Source organism: Dermacentor andersoni, chromosome 4, assembly GCF_023375885.2.
Source record: "Dermacentor andersoni chromosome 4, qqDerAnde1_hic_scaffold, whole genome shotgun sequence".
Lineage (NCBI taxonomy): Eukaryota > Metazoa > Arthropoda > Arachnida > Ixodida > Ixodidae > Dermacentor > Dermacentor andersoni.
Window position 1 is genome coordinate 84,100,373 of NC_092817.1, and position 8,712 is coordinate 84,109,084.

The 8,712-nt window shown below is 47.4% G+C and overlaps 1 non-coding gene across 1 annotated transcript; it reads left to right on the forward strand.

Annotated features, from left to right (window-relative positions):
• The first annotated feature begins 867 nt into the window (after nt 1–867).
• TRNAS-AGA (transfer RNA serine (anticodon AGA)) lies at nt 868–940 on the forward strand. The gene has a single exon. It is a non-coding gene; the product is annotated as a tRNA-Ser (tRNA).
• The last annotated feature ends 7,772 nt before the right edge of the window (nt 941–8,712 follow it).

Genomic DNA, 8,712 nt, shown 5'->3' on the forward strand with positions numbered 1-8,712 from the left:
ATATTCCCCTATCAACGACTCGAATGACCTCACCGCACCACAACAGGATCTCGATTCCATCGCAGTATGGTGCGAGAAATTGTTCATGCCGCTTAGCCTTACTAAATGCTAAGCTCTGTCATTCGCCCGAAGCCACCGCTTAACCAGTCACACCTACACAATAAATTCAGCTCCTATCAGTCATGCCCCGTCTTACAAATACCTCGGCGTCCACATGACATCGACACTATCATGGTCAACTCATACTGACACTATCTGTTCTAATGTTTCACGTACCCTTGGATATTTAAAACGTAACCTGAAAACGGCATCACGATAAATAAAAAAGCTAGCATATCTAGCATTCGTACGTCTGCAGTTAGCCTATGCGTCATCTATCTGGCACCCTTCCCAATCATATCTTACCTGTGGCATAGAAACAAGAAGAAAGGGAGTTAACTCAGGGGCCCGATTTTTATTAGTCATATCATAAGAAGCCAACAAACAATGACACCAAGGACAACATAGGGGAAATTACTTGTGCTTAATAAAGAAATAAAGTTTATTTCCTCTATGTTCTCCTTTGTGTCAGTGTTTGTTGGCTTCTTACGATATGACTAATAAAAATCGGGCCCCTTGGTTAACCCCCTTTCTTCTCGTTTATTACATAACGAGGGTGTCGAATCCGGCAACATTGATGCCTTCAGGTAGCATGCGTGGGTTTATTGACTGGTTGCCTTCACTCAAGAAGATCACGTTCTCGTGACGCCTGCGGCAGAAAGGATGCTCCACATCCGCCGCCAAGGTTTGTGAGTGGTGATGCTGGCTAACATTCCCAGGGTTCTACTAGGAAACATAAATACCCAAGAAAATGGATGGGGAAACGGCGCCGCGGTAGCTTAATTGGTAGAGCGTCGCACGAGAAATGCGAAGGCTGTAGGATCGTTCCCCACCTGCGGCAAGTTGTTTTTTCATCCACTTTCATTTCCATCAATTTATCGTTTCTTTATTTGATTTATTAAGCACAAGTAATTTCCCCTATGTGGTCCTTGGTGTCAGTGTTTGTTGGCTTCTTATGCTGTGGCCTAGAAGCAATACAGAATCGCGCTGCTCGGTTTATAACTTCCAATTACTCTCGTGAAACCAGCGTAATCGCACTAAAATGTACCTTTGAACTACCATCACTTGCTTCCCGCTGAATCATCTCTCGTCTCTGCTTGCTTCTAATACCATTCACACTCCAGACATTCCCTGTTAAATCCATCCTTACTTACACCCTCCGGTTTAAGCCACAGTAGTCCCATAGCACACATTATCACCCGATCATCTGCCATGAACACTTCACCCTTCCCTGACATAATAACCCATTGGAAGAGGTTCTCAGGAGATATCGTCTCATGCACTGACCGTAAATCGTTCCGCGAAATGTTAAATAACACCATTGCTTAATTATCGATCCTACCCACCCTTACTCCAACACGATGTTACCCTTGGCTTTTTTTTTTTTGTTTATTGTTGTTTCTTTACTGCTCTGTACATTTGTTCTAACATTGTCGCAAAGATTAAAGCCCTCTCTTATGTAACGCCTCCGGGCCTTTAAGTTGAAAATAAATGAAATATGCTACCGTTAAATATCGGGTTGTCAATCTTAAAACTGGTCAGTCTTGTGTTCAGATTAGAGAAACCCAATGGAAGACAGATTTCTGTCTCTGTGCCTGCAAATCTGAAAGCCATCCATGAGATTATCTTGGATAACCGCCGAATATCAGTCAAAAGTACTGCTGAGTATCAGGGAACATCAGGTAAAAGAATTGGTGCCTTACCTAAGACCAATTGGAAAGGAGAAAGCTTGCAGCAAATTGGATTCGAAAACCTTCTACAATTGAACGAAATAGGAAACGCAGGGAGACATCTGTGGCTGTGTAAGACATTTTGCAAAAAAAAAAAAAAAATCTGCCAGATTTTCTGGACAAACTGGTATTTGGCGATGACATAGGGATCTACTCTTATGATCCAGAGTCCCGGTAACAGCCTATGAGGAATGGAAGTGCAGTGGTTTCCCCCAAAGTCAGCGCAGAAGCAAACGGCAACAGTTTTTGGGGGGATGAGGGATTTCTGCTCGCGGGCTGCTTTCAACAGGGCTCAACCACTAATACAGTATGATACTCTGGTTTATCGCCGAAGTTAAGCAAAAAGAAATCGAGGAAAAATGCCGATGAAATTTCTCCATAGGTGCCATCCTGTTTCACGACAATGCCTCGTTACAGTACAGGTGAAACAGTGCCAACACTGACCTCTTTGGGATTTCAAGTGACTCCCCATCCACCCTATCCGCGCGACTTGGCTCCTTCTGACTATGATTTCTTCCCCAGTCTCGAAAGCACATATAGGGACAACGATTTCGAGGTGTTCTGGTAGCAGGTTATGCTGCGTCGTTTCACCGGCAGGTGGAAGAATTTTATTTGCATAGGCTTAAGAAGGTGCAGGACAGATGTCGCATGTGTATTGACTTCCTGTCGGAATGTGTAGAATAGTGTGGCAGTTACAGTTTCATGTCCAATTTTTTTTTCTGGATAAGGCTCAATACTTATCAGCACCACACCGCATACGCGGGACTAGCGGGGATTTCTGGCGGTTTTCTGTTGGTTTCCTTTCTGTCGGCTTCTTCGTGAATTGCTTCATTACTTGCACGATATTTGGGCACACAATACCAAAAGCGACATCAACGTATCGCGAGTTGAACTTAGCAACCAGGCTTCGTAATGCAGTCTTCATTCCTAGAAATCGCACGAAGTAAGGCTCGTTGATTCGTGGGCAATCTAAGGTGCATTAAGCATTCGCTCACTAAATAAACGCCCATGATGTCGAAAGCGCACATTAACAGAGTTCACTCGATGACCGCGAACACTCAAAGTCACAACGCTGGCATAATGAGGAGAACCGAAAGCGGGGAGCGCATGCATTTGTCCCAAAGAGAACGTTCCGTGCTACCACTCCCATTTCAACTGTGCCGCGCCTCCGAGACTAAGAACCTCACCAGACCCTTATTATCACATATTTTTTTGTTATGCGTATTATAACAAAAGGCCCCATTACACTGTTTTTCAGTGACGGGCCTCTTTCTGTATATCGTACTTCATCTGAAATCGTACGAGTTTATGGTGAATAAACTCAAACCGCATGAAAACAGCCTGCATCAAGGCACGAGTCATTCTTGACTTCCTCTCACATGTTCGCCCGGTTTCATATGAACAGGTCATGTGAATAGACTATGTGACCTGCAACACGAAGCGCGTTTGCCACGCTTTCGCTCGACGACGCGAGATGAGGACTCAGTGGCCTGGGCCGCGCGGACCATGTATGTGCCGTCCCACCTGGGACAACTTGGCGGCTGCGACATCAACGGCGACAAAGTGAACGCGCCAGGAGTACCTGTATAATTGCTATCCATAAAAATCAGCTTCTGCTTCACCTCCTGGCTTCTGTCGTCGTTCTGTTTCTTGGAGGGTGCTGGTAAATGTAAATCAGCAAAAATAAAGAGAAAGAAAGAAAGAAGGAAAGAAAGAAAGAAAGAAAGAAAGAAAGAAAGAAAGAAAGAAAGAAACGAATAAACAAACGTCCTTGCGAGTGTAACTCTAGAAAAAAATAATCAATACTACTTTCACTCGTCTAAGAGAAAAGTATAGAAAAAAAATTTTATATTTGCTCTTGAGGGTTTCTGAAGGGGTACGTGAATGGCGGAGGGTAGGTGGCATTCGACTTGCCTGGAACAGAAATGTTTTATTCAATTGGCCCGAAGGAAACCGCCAATATAACGAATGTTCTCGCAATCCTCCGCAACGCGGCTTGCCTAGTGATTTCTTCTTTCCCCCTTTCTTGTAGCTTCCGGATTCTGTAATAGTTCGGTGCAAAGAATAACGTGCCCCTCGAATGTAATACAGTAAGCGTAAGTTCGGCCGCAAATGAACTTACCTCGCCTGTTTACGCGCTCCTCTCGCTCCACGTCTGCTTCGTAGCGCATAGTATTCATGTTCACTTACGTCGCAGGTGGGCATCGGTCGCCTGCGTAACTTCCTTCGCCCATTGTTCCGATGCTCCGACGAGTCTGTGCTGCGGCAGCTGAACACATGTAAGGAGGCCATCGTTCTATATGCCGCACGGAGAAACACAAACACAAGAGCTACGAAGGCACTACCCCCTGCGAGATGAATAGGAAAACGGGGGGAGCGTCGGGAGAATGGGAGGCCGACCTACACGACTTCTTAGTCGACCCTTTCTTTGCGGATGATGCGCGGGGACGAAAGAACAACATGTGGATTGCCGGGGCCAAAAAAATGACGGAGGCATGCCACCGCTGTTTGCTTAAGCTTGCAAATACGATAATCCAATCGCCGCACAGCGGCGGCGTAGACCCCGGCCGCAAAGACCAAGGAGAGCGCCCGGGTCCCTCGGGAGTCCGCGGAACCGTGGTGGCTCGACGAGGCCACGGCTGCTCCCTGCACGCGTGCGGAGCCGCGTTTTGCGTCGAAGAGGGACTTGACCTTCGCAACTTTCCCGACCTTTGGCCCACGTTCTCCTTTCGAGACGTTCGCGTATGCGGCGCTCCGTACGGGAACGTCTGCGCGTGTATGCAACTGTGAGCGCGCCTTTCTGGCCAGGCTGTTTCGTGCTAACACTGTACTATAAAAGTAAATCTGGCGTTGTAGTCTTTCAATCACCGTAGGAATCACAAGGGGCGCGTGAATTTTTTTTAATAACTCGACAAGGCATCGTTCATGAAGCACATCGTGGTTTCCCTACTTGTTAATAGTGGTTCCGCATTGTTTCATTGTAGCGTCGTAGCGTTATTCATAGTTATGTACAACAGAGGTGTAGCGGAACAAGCTCTAGCGTAAAGAAAAAAAGGGCAAGGAACTGTAGGATTGCACGAGTGATGCGCAGAGAGGTCCATTGTTGAGTAATACTTGTTGGGGGGCTAGTTGGTGCATGTTTCCAGAAGAGGGTTGTAGCGCCGAAAGGAAGGAAGGAAGGAAAAAGTGGAGAAGGAAGGGCAGGGAGGTTAACCAGTTTTGCTTAACCGGTTTGCTACCCTACACATGGGAACGGGATGGGGGGGGTGAAAGATGGGTAAGGGAGAGCGAGAGAGAGCACATAGCACAGCACACACACATCGTCCGTTAGAGTCCATCACTCTGGCGTGGTACGTGATGTCACTGTCACAGCCGCTTGTCCAATCCCGTCTCTTTCAAAAACCGAAGTAGTCCCTTCGTCGCCTTCATCTGCAATGCCTTCTGTCGGCGGCATGTGAAAATTGTGTCGAGGGACAATGGTCTAGTGTCAAGGGGCGCTAGAACGGATGCCAGAGACTGTCGCTGAACATTATATTCAGGATAGTCGCACAGAATGTGTTCCAGCGTCTCCTCGCAAAGACAGGCATTGCAGAGAACGTTGTCGGCCATTCCAATGCGAAATGAGTAAGATTTCGTGAAAGCCACCCCTAGCCATAAGCGATAAAGCAGAGTCGCCTCTCTTCGGCGGAGTCCATTTGGCATATAGAGAAGCATCAAAGAGGGCAGCTGGTATTGACGGTTGTTCCGGTTGGTCTGGCTGTTTGGTGTGCACCATAGAGAGAGCGTGATCTCTTGTGCAACCACTCGAAGTCTGCTAGCTGCGTCGGACCGTGAATGTGGTATGGCCTCTTCTTGTGCGTCTTCAAGAGCTGCCCGAGAGGCATTATCGGCGTCTTCGTTTGCTATGACGCCGCAGATACTTGGCAGCCACTAAAACGTCACGTGGTGCCCTTTCTCCTGTGATGTATGGAGTAGACATCTAATATCGAATACGAGCTGTTCGAATGGCCCGCGACGCAGAGCTGATAGCACAGATTGTAGGGCTACCTTTGAGTCGCTGAAGATTGACCATTGTCGAGGTGGCTCTTGATTGACGAAACAAAGTGCAGCGCGAAGAGCAGCTAGTTCAGCAGATGTCGATGTTGGGTGGTCAGTCCTAAAGCTGATGGTAATAGCTCTTGCTGGGACAACCACAGCACCGGACGAACACTGGATGTTTGTGGAACCATCAGTATAAATGTGTTCACTGTCCGCGTATCTCTCGTGCAGAAGAAGCAGAGACAGTTGTTTTAGCACAGGCGACGACAGTTCAGGCTTTTTCCCGATTCCTGGTACACTGAGATGGACTGTGGGGCTGATAAGACACCAAGGGGGTATCGATGGTTTAGATGCAGCGGTGAAGCCCGAGGGAAGCTTGTCGTTGTACTTGACGATAGTTTTAGAGAATGATGCTTGGTGCCAGTCTGAAGGTAGTGTTGCAAGGTGGTGATAGGGGGCACGTGCAAAATGCATGATGTGCTGTTCTCAGGGCTTCCACCGTAATGTGAGTTCGCATTGGATGGTCCCGAGCAATCGCAAGAGTTGCCTCTGTTGACGTGCATCTGGGCAAACCGAGGCAGACTCTGAGTGCTTGAGCTTGTGCTGCCTGCAGAACACGAATATTTGTCTTGCAGGTGTTGTTCAGTACAGGTAGACTATATCTTAAAAAACCGAGAAAGAGAGCTCTGTAGAGTTTAAGCATTGCGTCTACTGACATCCCCCACGTCTTTCCTGTCAAGTATTTAAACAATTGGGAAGTTGCTGTCAGGCGCCGTTTCATGTAGGCCACGTGCTTACTCCAACAGAGGTCTCGGTCAATAATTACGCCAAGAAATCTGTGGGTTCAGACGTAAAAAATGGTGCACCCATTGATTGAGAAGGCATAAGGCGTCATCTACTTGCACGTAAATGCCACTAGTGCGTATTTTTCTGGTGATATGCTGAGACCCTGTTTACACAAGTAGTTCGCTGTCAAAGTGACCGCTCTTTGAAGCCGCGCACGTATCTGAGGACGCGTGACTGCCGAAGTCCAGACACAGATGTTGTCAGCGTATATTGAAATCTTGATGGTAGTTGGCAAGTATTCAGCAAGTCCAACAAGAGCGAGGTTGAATAGCGTCGGGCTGAGAGCACCGCCTTGAGGAACGCCCCTGCTGGTATAGCGTCGCGTAGTTGGGCCATCGTCAGTTAACACATAGAATGATCTTACAGATAGGTAACTTGTAATCCACAAAAAGACTCGACCACCTAGGCCAACCGTCTCAAGAGCGTCGAGAATGGCATCATGTAATACGTTATCGTATGCCCCTTTCACATCTAAGAATAAAGCTGCAGATAAACGTTTACGGGACCTTTCGTGCTGGACATATGAAAGGAGATCAACTACATTGTAGATGGAAGAGCGGTACCGTCGTAAACCAGCCATGGAAATCGGATAGATCTTGTAGTATTCAAGGTACCATTCCAGGCGGCCAAGGATTGTCCGTTCCATTATCTTTCCTACACAGCTGGCCAGCGCTATTGGGCGGTAAGAGGTGAGCTCTAGAGGGGGTTTGCCCTGCTTTAAGAGTGGCACCAGGTGGCTGACTTTCCATTCGTCAGGGACATTTCCCTCCTGCCATGAGGAGTTGACATTATTGAGCCTTGTAGCGCCGAAAAAGACAACACATAACAAGCGCCTGTCCCGTCTCGCTTGCTATGTGCTGTCTTTTTCGGCGCTACAACCCTCTCCTGGAGGTCCATTGTTAAAGGAAGCACACATCAATATTTAGCGACTAATTGCAGCTGAGTTTGGACATGAAGGCCTTCACAATAATTTTAGTAATATATGTATGTTTTTCCTATATATAAAGTTGGTCGTGCGTTCATGTTAGGGTGTTATTAATGCTAATTAGGTTTACTAGAGTTGCGATGCGGGAATATTGGTAAACTATGTTGCAATAGTATATAGTGTAGCGCAAACAACACGAGAGCACACATGGATGAATGAACAATTTCGAGAGTTTTACGTGCCAAAATCACGATTTGATTATGAGGCACGCCGTAGTGGGGGACTACGGAATATTTTGACCACCATGTGATCTTTAACGTGCCTCCAGTGCACGGGACACGGGCGCTTTTGCAATTCGCCCCCACCGAAGTGCGGACGTTGCGGCCGGGATTCGTTCCCGCGACCTCGTGCTTAGCAGCGTAACACCATAGCCGCTAAGCCACCGCGGCGGGTAAGCGCACCTGTCCGCTATAGCATTTGCACCTTGTTGATTCCATGACTGAGCACCTGTGGAAATTTAAGCTGCAGCACCTACCAGTTCGTATGACCAAGGCTCGTTAGACCACGACCGGAAGCCTTCACATTCGAGAAGGTATGTGCCTTCGGAATGGCGTGCGGCATGTTCCGGCACTTGGACCAGAGTTTGCCGCGAAAACAATGAGAATCAAGCAAAAGCTTCTTTTCATCGTGCATTCAGTAATGCCGCGGCTGTGTTGATATGCTCTTCTCGCATTCTCGTCTTTATTGCGCTACACTAGTATTTCAAGCTAACTGTGCGTTTATTCTGAAAGTTGATCATGTATACAATTCCAGATCTTATATTAAACGCAACTGGTACCCTTTTCGCCGGCATTCGAGGCTTTTGTCCCGCAATGTGCACAGTTCGAAATATTGCGACAGTGAAGACGTCGCGGCTCATGTTACGATGCGTATCACCTTGCCCGTGTGCCACAACACCGCGCATTGCACGGAATTTCAATGATAACGTTATCTTCGATAGCTCATTCTTGCCGCTGTCGTTTTATCCCGCGTGGTTGCGCCAATCTTTCATTTGCTTTCCATCGCTCGCTGTGC